Raw genomic sequence first — 9088 nt, forward strand, 5'->3', positions numbered from 1 at the left:
TTAATGTTTAAAATGACTGGTTAATAGTGCTATTATAAAGTGCAATGTCAGCACAATTTTCTTTCCTGCAATTTAAAATGCACTTGTTTTAATAAATAAATACAGCGTTTGAAAAGCATACACAATCTGTGTTAATATATTAGTCTGTGGTTAAAAGGACTTGAAAGGACTCGAAACTCAAAATGCAGGACTTAGGACTTGACTTGAGACTTTCCAGTCTTGACTTTGGACTTGACTCGGGGCTTGCCTGTCTTGACTCGGGACTTGAGGGCAAAGACTTGAGACTTACTTGTGACTTGCAAAACAATGACTTGGTCCCACCTCTGACATTGGCACACAAGCTTGTGATCACAGTGCCGCTATAAATAGTTTATTATAACAATGTCACTAATACTTTGTTAATATTCAAGTCACGAAATGTAAATAGGGTAATGTTGGCACTTTTTGAATGGTTATTTATTGGATTTTATGGTCGAAATAGCGGAGCTCTCATTGGCTCGGCTGTAAGCGGACTTTTATTTACGTTTATCTGATATTTAGAATGCATTAAAATGTCTTGCAGTTCCCCTTTAAAGACACTTGGACATCAACGTAAGTTTGAAGTAGGACTGCAGTGATTAAATCGATTCATTTGATTAGAAAAAAGCTCCAATTTATATTCTGTTGCTTCGATTAATTTGAAAGTAACGAAGTAATACAAATTAAGTGTCATTTCAGTGTTGGTGATGTGCATTAATAGTTGTTTTAACTAGTTTCTCTAAAGTAGACACTGAGGTTTTAGAGGTCTTGCTCATGATTGGTTGAAAAGTTATCTTGGTGGTAGAGAACAGTATGTGCATATGAACAATGTAGATTCAGATAAAAAGATTATAACACATGGAGTGCCCCAAGGTTCTGTACTGGGACCAAAATTGTTTTTATTGTATATTAATGATATCTGCAAAATCTTTAAAAAAAACTCAATTGTATTCTCTTTGCTGACGATACAAGTCTGTACTGTTCTGGGCAAGACCTTGGCCAACTCTTAGAGACTGTAGAGAGCGAACTCCATATACTAAAGCAATGGTTTGATGCCAATAAACTGTCAATCAACCTACCGTATTTTCCGCACTATTAGCCGCACCTAAAAACCACAAATTTACTCAAAAGCTGACAGTGCGGCTTTTAACCCGGTGCGCTTTATATATGGATTAATATTACGATTCATTTTCATAAAGTTTCGATCTCGCAACTTCGGTAAACAGCCGCCATCTTTTTTCCCTGTAGAACAGGAAGCGCTTCTTCTTCTACGCAAGCAACCGCCCCCATAGAACAGGAAGCGCTTCTTCTTCTACTGTAAGCAACCACCCGCCCGCGTAGAAGAAGAAAAAGCGCGCGGATATACCGTACGTTTCATTTCCTTTGTGTGTTTACATCTGTAAAGACCACAAAATGGCTCCTACTAAGCGTCAGGGATCCGGTTCATGAAAAGACGCAATCTCTCCATCCGCACACGGATTACTATTTCACAGCAACTGATATTCCTGTGAACCGCACTGTGGATACAACGGGAGCACGTACGGTGAATATTCGCACCACAGGGAATGAGAAGTCATCCTTCACTGTGGTTCTAGCTTGCCATGCTAATGGCCAGAAACTTCCACCCATGGTGATATTCAAAAGGAAGACCTTGCCAAAAGAGACCTTTCCAGCCGGCGTCATCATAAAAGCTAACTCGAAGGGATGGATGAAGAAAAGATGAGCGAGTGGTTAAGGTAAGTTTAAGTTTACGCGAAGAGGCCGGGTGGCTTTTTTCACGCAGCTCCGTCCATGTTGATATACGTATGTTTGTGATTGCACATTTGCGTACATTTTGGGAGTGAACAGAGTTGTTAGAACGCTGGTTTTTAATATATTATTAAAGTTTGACTGACCTATCTGACTGTTTTTTTGACATTCCTTTAGCGCAGTTAGATGCGGCTTACAACACCGGGCGGCTTATAGGTGGACAAAGTTTTGAAATATGCCGTTCATTGAAGGCGCGGCTTATAACCCAGGGCGCCTTATGGTGCGGAAAATACGGTAAATAAAACAAAATATATAATTTTTGGAAATAGGAAAAATAACACACAGTGTCATATAAGAATTGATGATATGGAGATAGAAAGGGTGTATTCAACAAAATTTTTGGGAATCTATATAGATGATAAATTAAATTGGAAACTGTACATAAATATACTTAAGACAAAGATGGCAAAAAATATTGCTATGTTACATAAAATCAAAAACTCCGTAAATCAAAAGGCTCTTAATATGTTATATAATTCTTTCGTACTCCCTTATCTTAATTAGGGCCCGCAATGGCCCATTGCAAAAGGACTCCCACAGGGAGTCCTTATGCAATGGGACATAAGGACCTATTGTTATTCGTTCGTTTTATTATTCTTTATTCTTCCGCCGCCACAACAAACTGTAATTTGACCCACTTAACATGCTTCAAAACTCACCATATTTGACCCACACATCAGGACCTGCGAAAATTACCTTTTAAAAAAAAACTGAACCCCACAACTCAAAATTGCGCTCTAGCGCCCCCTAGGAAGAAAAAAAAAACTAGACTGCCTATATCTCCCACTAGAAAGATCGGAGAGACATGAAACAAAAACCTGTATGTAGGTTTGACTTAGGCCTAGTTTTCATAATTGTATATCCTCGGGCAAAAATCAACAGGAAGTTGGCAATTCCCCCTTCAAGACAAAAAAGTACTAAAAACAGTCACTTTTGCCTCTTTGAGCTGTAATTTCACCCCCTTAACATGCTTCAAAACTCACCGAACTGAACACACACATCAGGACTAGCAGAATTTGCGATCTAATAAAAAAACCTAAATTTAAAAATTGCGCTCTAGAGCAATTTTTTAATAAAACGGAGAAAAAACTGCCCCTCGGAAGAAAAAAATGACAAAACTGCCTGTAACTCCCACTGGGAAGGTCGGAGAGACATGAAACAAAAACCTATCCGTAGGTCTTAGACCTACATTTCATAAATTGACTACCCCCAGCAAAAATCAACAGGAAGTTTGCTATTCCCCCTTCAAAACAATTTTTTTGTAAAAACCAGTCACCTTCCTTCAAAAACGAACTCCTCTGAGCGCGTTTGTCGTTTCGCCTTCAAACTAACACAGGAGAGACATTGAACCCTTGTGATTACAACAACAGAAGCGCTTTTTAATTAACTGCTCCGGTTTTGATTTTATGACCCTTCAAAGACCCGCTGCGCTGATGCTGCTGCAATGCTGTTTTTTTTAAGATGGCTGCTCAAAAGCAGGAAGCACTAACGTGCCCACACAATGCAGACAAAGTAGGTACACTAGACAAAAGTCTTGGGACACTTCAGACTACAAGTAGACAAAAGTATTGGGACACTTAGGACTAGCACCTGCCAAATACGCGGGCCCGAACAACGCTGCTTGCAGCTTTAATTATTTGTGTTGAAATCTGGGGTAACAATTACAAAACAAACATCAACTCTATATTCTTACTTCAAAAGAAAGCGATTAGAATTGTAAATTATGCAGATTATCATGACCATACCATTGCTCTGTTTATTAAATTAAAAACATTAAAACTGCACGATCTTGTTGACCTCAACACTGCTATTGTGACGTACAAAGCTCATAACCACATGCTGCCTCGGTGTCTACAGGAGAGGTTCAAACCCAGAGAGAATCCCTATGACCTCAGAGGTTCAGCTGTCTTCCAGAAAGCTAAGATAAGAACAAGCTTAAAAAGTAGATGTGTTTCTGTCAGGGGGGGTTCAACTGTGGAACGGCTTGGATGATTCCTTCAAATGTTCCAGGTCCATTCACACATTTAAAAAACACTTTAAGACCAATGTCTTGGAAAAATATATCACTCTTGAATCAACACAGTAGTTAATACTATGATCAATGTTAATTAAAATACTAAATGTGGGATATAAATAATAATGGAAGTATAATTGTTTGTATATAGTATATAAATTGGTACAAAGGTTTAACACGCGTATAAGGATATTTCACATGCCTTTACTGTGTATATAATTGAACAGTGTTCATATTGTGTATAATGTGTATTTATAATATGTTGTACATAATAATAAAACCTTAGAATAACAATAGGTCCTTATGTCCCATTGCATAAGGACTCCCTGTGGGAGTCCTTTTGCAATGGGCCATTGCGGGCCCTAATTAAAGCTGCAAGCAGCGTTGTTCGGGCCCGCGTATTTGGCAGGTGCTAGTCCTAAGTGTCCCAATACTTTTGTCTACTTTTAGTCTGAAGTGTCCCAAGACTCTTGTCTAGTGTACCTACCTTGTCTGCATTGTGTGGGCACGTTGGTGCTTCCTGCTTTTAAGCAGCCATCTTAAAAAAACAGCATTGCAGCAGCATCAGCGCAGCGGGTCTTTGAAGGGTCATAAAATCAAAACCGGAGCAGTTAATTAAAAAGCGCTTCTGTCGTTGTATTCACAAGGGTTCAATGTCTCTCCTGTGTTAGTTTGAAGGCGAAACGACAAACGCGCTCAGAGGAGTTCATTTTTGAAGGAAGGTGACAGGTTTTTACAAAAAATGTATTTTGAAGGGGGAATAGCAAACTTCCTGTTGATTTTTGCTGGGGGTAGTCAATTTATGAAATGTAGGTCTAAGTGAGACCTACGGAGAGGTTTTTGTTTCATGTCTCTCCGACCTTCCCAGTGGGAGTTACAGGCAGTTTTGTAATTTTTTTCTTCCGAGGAGCAGTTTTTTATCAGTTTTATTCAAAAATTGCTGTAGAGCGCAATTTTTGAATTTGGGGTTAGGTTTTTTTTATTAGATCACAGTTTTTGCCAGTCCTGATGTGTGTGTTCAGTTCGGTGAGTTTTGAAGCATGTTAAGGGGGGTCAAATTACAGCGCAAAGAGGCAAAAGTGACTGTTTTTAGTACTTTTTTGTCTTGAAGGGGGAATTGCCAACTTCCTGTAGATTTTAGCCCGAGGATGACCTGGGGATAGGTTGATTGGCAACACTAAATTGGCCCTAGTGTGTGGATGTGAGTGTGAATGTTGTCTGTCTATCTGTGTTGGCCCTGCGATGAGGTGGCGACTTGTCCAGGGTGTACCCCGCCTTCCGCCCGATTGTAGCTGAGATAGGCTCCAGCGCCCCCCGCGACCCCAAAAGGGAATAAGCGGTAGAAAATGGATGGATGGATGGATGTACAAAAGACATTTCATAATTTTCGGAAGTTCATCTTGTACTTGACTTTGTTTTTAGGGTTAGGCGCTATAAGTGTTCAACTTCAGCCTAAACCCTTTCGGTCTGCAACATTTTCATTTTCATTTTCAATCCATGAATGTGGAACTGTTTGTTTATTTTGTTGACCATTGACCGAAGAATAATAAACTATATAGCTATGAAGTCTTTTATTCAATTGATCTAACAAACAAATCGACACACGATTACTAAAATGATCGATAGCTGCAGCTTCAGCTTGAAGTAATAACAAACATTTATTTGTTATTTTCAACAGTGCATTATAACATAAGGCTGACATTAATATAAATACGTATTTAAGTCATTTAAAACACTGATTGAAGCGCGAGGTAGCTAACGTTTAAGTTCTAGCAACTTGCATGTGACCACGAACCTAATCAATACACCCAATCAATTTGTGGTAAAGAATACTTACCAGGTAAAACATATTTAAAGGTCAGAGCAATAAAACAGTTCAATGAGTTGCAGTTGTTTTTGCAATGCTAATGCTAACTATTGCAATAGTCGAGTGCATTGGAAAAGTTTTCACAGAGCTTTGCTTTTCCACCATTTTGTTCATCTTACCGCTTTATTCCATAGCGGAATTCTTTTTCTACACGCAACACTCCGTAAGACAACGTGGGATAATATTTGTTCGAAATATTTGCAAATGTATTAAAACGTCACATAAGTATTCACAGCAGAGAGTATGGGGTATCGGACTGTCTGATTGTGGCGGTCCCTGTATGATCAGTGCCAGAGCTTGGTCCGCATTGCCGGCAGTAAGTCGGACACGTTTCCAGTGAGGGTTGGACTCCGCCAAGGCTGCCCTTTGTCACCAATTCTGTTCATAACTTTTATGGACAGAATTTCTAGGCGCAGTCAAGGCGTTGAGGGGATCCGGTTTGGTGGCTGCAGGATTAGGTCTCTGCTTCTTGCAGATGATGTGGTCCTGATGGCTTCAACTGGCCAGGATCTTCAGCTCTCACTGGATCGGTTCGCAGCCGAGTGTGAAGCGACTGGGATGAGAATCAGCATCTCCGAGTCCGAGTCCATGGTTCTCGCCCGGGAAAGGGTGGAGTGCCATCTCCAAGTTGGGGAGTAGATCTTGCCCAAAGTGGAGGAGTTCAAGTACCTAGGAGTCTTGCTCACGAGTGGTGGAGGAGTGGATCGTGAGATCGACAGGCGGATCGGTGCGGCGTCTTCAGTAATGCGGATGCTGTATCGATCCGTTGTGGTGAAGGAGCTGAGATGGGATCTACGTTCCCATCCTCACCTATGGTCAGGGCCGGCCCGTGGCATAGGCCGTATAGGCAAATGCTAAGGGCGCCGTCCATCCGGGGGCGCCACGCCAGTGCCACAATTGTTGGAGAAAAAAAAAAAGTTGGTACTATTATTTCTAAATACAAAAAATAATCCCACGTTAATTAAAATGCAAAGTAAAGCCTATTTAATCGAAATATTATTTGTTACAACATTACGCCCCCTCCCCTCCCCCCGCGCGGTGCGCCCCCTCCCTTCCCGTATCATGACTCTTTTTGGACGTCACCACATCAAAAAATCAACACAAGATGTCAAAACGGCCAAAACTGTCAAGTGCCCAGGGAAGAAAAAAGAGAAAAGAAGAGGAGGAGAAACGAGAAAAGACAGAGGTAGCAGGTAGGTAACGTTAGCCTACATGAAATTATTTGTCTGTTACAGAATGTGATAGTAACCTGGCTTTTTAGCATTAAGCTAATGTTACATGATTCGGCAATTGCTAATCAATAAATAGCTAGTTCTGTTTTAACGTCGGGTTAATATTGTGGAGGGGGCTAAATTGTTATGGAAAATAATAATGTAACGTTAGGTAATTACAGTACTCCCACCTTACATTCCTCAGGGACATTTGTATTAGATCTTTTAAGCAGGTGTTTTTTGTTTACATTATTGCCTTCTGGTTAGCTAATGTTTGCCCTGCAGGTAATAGTCACTTTTCCACCCCTTTATATATTAGGTATAGTTGTAAGTAAAAAAAAAAAGGTCAAAGACAAAGCTATTCGGTTTCTTGTGAGTATATACACTTCACTGCCGATGTGGGGGGGCGCCACCTAAAATCTTGCCGAGGGCGCCAGATTGGTTAGGGCCAGGCCTGCCTATGGTCATGAGCTTTGGGTTATGACCGAAAGGACAGGATCACGGGTACAAGCGGCCGAAATGAGTTTCCTCCCCCGGGTGGCGGGGCTCTCCCTTAGAGATAAGGTGAGAAGCTCTGTCATCCGGGAGGAACTCAAAGTAAAGCCGCTGCTCCTCCACATCGAGAGGAGCCAGATGAGGTGGTTCGGGCATCTGCTCAGGATGCCACCCGAACGCCTCCCTCGGGAGGTGTTTGGGGCACGTCCGACCGGCAGGAGGCCAAGGGAAAGACCCAGGACACGTTGGGAAGACTATGTCTCCCGGCTGGCCTGGGAACGCCTCGGGATCCCCCGGGAGGAGCTGGACGAAGTGGCTGGGGAGAGGGAAGTCGAAGCTTCTCTGCTTAGGCTGAAACACGATAATAATAATAATGGATTAGATTTTATATTGCGCTTTTCTATTATTAGATACTCAAAGCGCTCACAGAGAAGTGGGAACCCATCATTCATTCACACCTGGTGGTGGTAAGCTACATTTGTAGCCACAGCTGCCCTGGGGTAGACTGACGGAAGCGAGGCTGCCAGTTTGCGCCTACGGCCCCTCCGACCACCACCTATCATTCATTCATCATTCATTCACCAGTGTGAGCGGCACCGGGGGCTAGGGTGAAGTGTCCTGCCCAAGGACACAACGGCAGCGATTTGGATGTCAAGAGGCGGGGAACCGAACCCGCAACCCTCAGGTTTCTGGCACGGCCGCTCTATCCACTACGCCATACTGCCCCTGAGATCTCTCTCACAAGAGAGATTATAGATAAAAAATTAATATCCAGACGCATCCTGAATGAAAACCTTCGCCTCAGGCTGGGGCGACGCCTCATCGCTCAGCAGGACAACGTTGCTATGGCAACTTTGTAAATGTTTTTGAGTGGACCAGCCCGAGCCAAGACTTGAACATCTCTGGAGAGATGCAAAAATGCGGAATAAGTCAAACTCCCCAAATAACATACTTGCCAACCTTGAGACCTCCGATTTCGGGAGGTGGGGCATGGTCGGGGTGGGGCTAAGAGGGGAGGAGTATATTTACAGCTAGAATTCACCAAGTCAAGTATTACATATATATATACAGTATATATATATATATATATATATATATATATGTATATATACATATATACAGTATATATATATATATATACATATATACTGTGTATATATATATATATAGTAAAATAAATAAATATATATATATATATATATATATATACCGTATTTTCCGCACTATTAGCCGCACCTAAAAACCACAAATTTACTCAAAAGCTGACAGTGCGGCTTATAACCCGGTGCGCTTTATATATGGATTAATATTAAGATTCATTTTCATAAAGTTTCGGTCTCGCAACTACGGTAAACAGCCGCCATCTTTTTTCCCCGTAGAAGAGGAAGTGCTTCTTCTTCTATGCAAGCAACCGCCAAGGTAAGCACCCGCCCCCATAGAACAGGAAGCGCTTCTTCTTCTACTGTAAGCAACCACCCGCCCCGGTAGAAGAAGAAGAAGCGCGCGGATATTACGTTTCATTTCCTTTGTGTGTTTACATCTGTAAAGACCACAAAATGGCTCCTACTAAGCGACAGGCTTCCGGTTCATGAAAAGACGCAATCTCTCCATCCGCACACGGACTACTATTTCACAGCAACTGCCTAAAGACTTTCAAGAAAAGCTGGCTACTTT

The sequence above is a fragment of the Nerophis lumbriciformis genome, linkage group LG25 (assembly GCF_033978685.3).
Source record: "Nerophis lumbriciformis linkage group LG25, RoL_Nlum_v2.1, whole genome shotgun sequence".
NCBI lineage: Eukaryota > Metazoa > Chordata > Actinopteri > Syngnathiformes > Syngnathidae > Nerophis > Nerophis lumbriciformis.